The sequence below is a fragment of the Haliotis rubra genome, unplaced genomic scaffold (genome assembly GCF_003918875.1).
Source record: "Haliotis rubra isolate DU_JTF1 unplaced genomic scaffold, ASM391887v1 Scf793, whole genome shotgun sequence".
NCBI classification, from domain to species: Eukaryota; Metazoa; Mollusca; class Gastropoda; order Lepetellida; family Haliotidae; genus Haliotis; species Haliotis rubra.
Genome location: NW_025767516.1, coordinates 282,371 through 287,126, shown reverse-complemented (window position 1 = coordinate 287,126; position 4,756 = coordinate 282,371). Strand labels below are relative to the sequence as shown.

General features: G+C 40.4%; 1 pseudogene; it reads right to left on the bottom strand.

Annotated features, from left to right (window-relative positions):
* Nucleotides 1-3,142: 3,142 nt before the first annotated feature.
* Nucleotides 3,143-4,240, bottom strand: LOC124261275 (annotated as a pseudogene).
* Between the last annotated feature and the right edge of the window lie 516 nt (nt 4,241-4,756).

Sequence of the window (4,756 nt, the reverse complement as noted above, 5' to 3'; positions counted from 1 at the left end):
TACCCAAACCCTAAATCCTAACTAGGGAAATAGTGATCAGCATGTCACTAATGCCTGGGGAAAGAAGCCTTTGTTCTCGAGTGAAATCTTTTCCCCTTTGCGTGCTCATGAATGACTGCTTCCGGGCCACAAACTGATCTTGTGATTTAACTTTGCGGTTTCCTCGTGAGTGGATCCGTGTTCATCATGGCCACGCAGTTGGCCTGACTCGTAATTGTTATATTACAAAAAAAGTTCTGCTGTCAATGTATCTTGATTAACGCTACTTCAGTTTATCAAAAAATGCATGGACTCATGATGTATCTGTGTTTTTGAGTGAGAAGGGGTTTACGCTGCCCTGAGCTATATTTCAGTTTCAGGCATGCTTCCTTGCTAAATGAACTCCAACGTCTCAGGCGTTCAAGCCACCTGTGCCCCCTCCCGCTGTTGTTTGAAGCAACCATGCTAATTGAATTTCCTGTTCCTACACATAATATGTATATGAACTTTTTACAACAGGATTCGATAGTGTTTCTGCCTTCACTAATGCAGAGGAGCAATGGGAATGTTTATATGCATGCATATAAAATCTAAAAATATAGACTTATGGCGCCGGAAAGCTAATGGCTCGGACTAATATGTATTGGTGGAACTACAATTACTAGAATGATGCATGTGTGCCCCGTGAAAGTATGGCTGATATTGTAATCCGCACAGAATCACGGAATCGCTGCGTGATATACGTATGCATAACGAGGCTGATCAAGTAGACAACACAGTTTTGAATTAGCAGTTGACGAGAAAAAAACACGCTTATGATGCTAGGTTAATATAAGAGCAGAACGACTGATCATCATTTTGACACGATCTTTGAGAGATATTCATCTTAGACCAAAAAATAATTGTTCCCATTTCTCACAACCATTAAGTGTTTGTCTTCCGGGAATGCTGCGATGTGTACATGACCATGTAAAAGCAGAAAGTAGTGATTTGTGAACCCGACTGTCATGATCAACAGAACATTATACTCCTAACTGAAATATGTTTCTTTTAGAACATATTTCGTCTTTCCCTGTCTTCTCGGATATTTGTCCTTCCGCATGCTAGAGGAAATGCTCTTTACTTTAAACCTGGTCCATGACACGCCATGTTTGTCTGTAATCGAGTATAATAAAAACAACTAGAATACTTTAACTATAAATGGCAAGACAATATAAAAACAGGCCATAGATTGCCAACAACTGAAGGTTGGTCACCATACTAGGGACCACGAGACTTATTTTGCAGTTGCTTCCTAGCAGGGTTTGAATCCAGCAGCAATATTGCGTCAATGTGACCAATTGTCTGTCTGTGCCACAGGAATGTCAGCTGGTAATTGACTATTTTTAATTCTATCTTCATTCACTGAGGCGTAGTCTTGAGAACAACGAGTTCTTTCGTCATGCCGAAAATCTCGTTTCAATTTCTAACATGGGAGCAATGAATGAAACCCATTCGTGGTGTTTGGAGCAGTGATACTCTTGGAAAAATTGCAATAAGCGGCGTATTTAAACATACTCACTCCCCCTAGATCACTTTGTTGTGCGTCACACAATGGACAAATGGACGAAAAGATAGAGCAATGAAATTCAATCCTCATAACGTACTTGGTACTTTACTCTTTCAAAAGTACCAACTGATTATGTCAGTTTGCAACACGCATAACACAGTCCTCATCAGGCGTGGGTTCTGCTACGAGGAATACCAATGAAGGTTAATGGCATTCTCAGTGTAATCGTGTAATATAATTACAGGCACAGTGTAATCATAATTTGACCCTTAACTCAATTCACTTGATAAGGTACACACACGTCAATGAAGGCCGAAAATCGTAATGTACTCCCAATCACATTTCCATCAGGGACAAGCGTAGGCTACAACATATAGTAGTATGGTTAGACTCAATCACTGTATTTCTTACCAATTGGATGAATCAGATTGTCTTCTGGTGTAACGCTGTCTTTCGGGGGTCAGCTCTAGCAGGGCATATCGACCGAGTGTGGGCGGAAAGCTGAGAGTGATGCAAGTCGATGCAGACTACGATGGCGTATCGTCAGCACTCGATTTTTACTGACAGTGTGTGAATGTTGATTTTTGCTGACAGTATGTGAATGTTGTTTTATGCCAAACCCGGCAATATTTCAGCAAAATTATGACAGACTGAGAAGGACACAATTCATTAAAACATACTACCGATTTCAACTGCCGTCAGTACCGTTGTGTTGACGTTCAAGGGACCAATGCAAATACTTCGAGTTATACAAGGTTCGACACAACCGCATATGATGGGTAAATAAGGATTATGCAGGAACCAGGTTTTTACTTTGAGACAAAAGTTCGACACAACTGTGTTTGACTCTATTTGTAACAATACCACCTGTTCACAATGACGCTCGTTGTCCTAGTTTCGAAGCCATTGTAACAAAGACCTACAGGTCAGTTTCGTGAACACCCTCACTGGCCGTCACGGCAGCCTAAATCCTAAACCTAATCATATATATCAGTACCTGACTTTCGCCAGTGCTAAAAAAACAAAAACAAAAATGCTATCTAAATCAGATAGTCTATCTAAATTAGAAGTCCGATGTCAATATTGCTTTTCGTGGGTCCATAAACTGGTATGGACCCAATTCACCAGTCCATAATTGTTTTATTGAATACCGAAAAAAGCTTCTAAAAACCAAATCATGTGCATTTAGTCAAGAAAAGTAATTTTACTTTCACTACAAACCAATAACGTTATGTCAACAATACTGTGACATGTAAACAATAGAATGACGACATAGCTTGACGCCCTTACATAAACATTCATGGTACAATATCCGTCACAGGGTAGTTAAAACAAAGCTGATTTTACTGTTGTTGGTAGAAATTGTAGTGAACGGTAGCATTGCAGCTGTGCATTACAGGTCCGGGCATTCGGGTCAAGCAGTTATTTACCATGCTGCTCTGCACCTGCACATTAGGCCTAAGTGCAGAGTCAGTAGTTTCATGAACATCAGTTGTTTGCAAAAGTGTGTCAAAGTCAACATCATTCAGAAAGTTATTGATATCGTCAGCAGGCGGGACAGCATCACAGGTTTTCTCAGCTATGGTTGCTGACATTTTCTTCTTGGCTTTCTCATCAGTTTAGCAAGTACATTGTATATGATTTTAGGCTATCTAGATTCAGACTTATGTCCGGTGACTGTAATAATATGACGGGAAGGGACCTCAGCTGCGTCCAAGACGTTGTCGCTCTCAGTGAGTGATTGGTATACTTCATGGACAGCCTTGCCTTGATGCTCAGATTTGGCATAATTGAACCGAGACGGTTGTGGCCAATACAAGGGGAATGGGATAATAATGCTGGTTATTTTCCATCTTCGAGTTCTGCTGTTGGAACAACTTTGGGCAGTTTTCGTTCAGATGTCTTACGTACTTCACATAAGAACGGATTGGGCTACTTATGTTATCTGTAATTGGTTGAATATAAATACATAAAAATGTAACATTGTGTGGATTTGAACATTGGAACAAGCCCTTATCTAAGACTAAAAACCACAGCCGAAGGAAATTGAATGAGAGTGACGTCCCTTGATATTTGTAGTTGCGGTTGCCTTGGCAGCGTTATGTGGTAACTTTGGTATGTATCCTTTCAATGTAATCATATTAGCTTACATTCAAAATATTGTTTTCAATAAAATGGCATACATTTCTTCTCATACATCCTCCCTCTAGCGCGGTCTCCGTCATCTTGATGGTTCCTATTCTGTTCATCCGTGCACATGTAAACGAACGTCTCCGTCAGCGTCCATGGTACCCTCAGTGCTGCCAGGATCTCCCTCCCTCTCCTCCCGAGGTGAAGCATTATATCCAGGAACACCTGTAAAATTGATTATACCTGAAGTAGATGAAATGCAGTAGGCCTAGGCCTAATAGATTTATAAATCTACAGTAGCATTAAATCTACACAGTGGCGTAAACTTACTCAATGGGCAATGTTGATACTCATTATAATTGTCATATATACTATCTACATTGTGAAAGCGCGTTGTGAATCTAAAAGCATTCTGATTACATGAAAGTAATGATTTTTGGATTTATATAATCACCGTGTATTGAAGAAATACAGGACTGTCCTCACTGCTACGTAGTCGTACAGTTTCATCAAATCTGCGTCGGCTGTTGGGACATAATGATTTACTTCGCCGAATCCGGTGCGCTTCAACTTTTTTCACATCGCCTTGAAAGTCTTCCTTGATGTCTTGAAATCTGCGCCTCTTATTATGTCAATCTCAGGTCTTGTTTTCTCGATGTGACCTGGATACCATGTCTGTAGGCCATCAGCGTTGCTTTTGTGTATCTTTCGCTTTTTTCGGTCCCTGCTTCGAGATAAAACTTTGACAAAACAGCGTCTAAATCTTCAGGGGCGAAGTTTTCAAACTCAATAGATTTACCTTTTTGGCTAAGATATTCCCTGAAAACACGTATCGCCGTCGAAGTCGCTTTCTTGGTGTTTTTTGCATCAACATTTTCCAAAATGATATTTTCTTCAGTTACTGAAAGTTCCGCAAAACGATTTGGTTTACTATCTGTCATCTTGGCGTTAACGAATGAAGCGTAACGGGGATACCGTCAAGCAAAGCAATCTGATTGGTTGAATCATAGGGAAGTCCTCATCCGGGCCTCTCAAAATCTATTTTTAGTAGCTCAAGTCAATATGACTTTTGGTCGGACCTAGGTTGGGGTCAATATG